Raw genomic sequence first — 388 nt, 5'->3', positions numbered from 1 at the left:
TATGTACTGAGGTTATCACCGCTGCTCTATAGGCAGCTATCTTCCTTACCTGTTTATACTGTACTGAGGTTATCCACGGCTGCTCTATAGGCACCTATCTTCCTTACCTGTTTTATACTGTACTGAGGTTATCACCGGCTGCTCTATAGGCAGCTATCTTCCTTACCTGTTTTATACTGTACTGAGGTTATCACCGGGTCCTATAGGCACTATCTTCCTTACCTGTTTTATACCGTACTGAGGTTATCACCGGCTGCTCTATAGGCAGCTATCTTCCTTACCTGTTTTATACTGTACATGGGTAGGTGGGGAAAGATTTTCAGATTGAAATCTGCCTCGGGGTCTCTAAGAAACAAGAATGAATTCTGTGCTTTAACTTCCTGTTGGA

This window comes from Salvelinus sp. IW2-2015, unplaced genomic scaffold, assembly GCF_002910315.2.
Source record: "Salvelinus sp. IW2-2015 unplaced genomic scaffold, ASM291031v2 Un_scaffold1804, whole genome shotgun sequence".
Classification (NCBI taxonomy): domain Eukaryota; kingdom Metazoa; phylum Chordata; class Actinopteri; order Salmoniformes; family Salmonidae; genus Salvelinus; species Salvelinus sp. IW2-2015.
Note: the sequence above shows the minus strand (reverse complement) of the source record.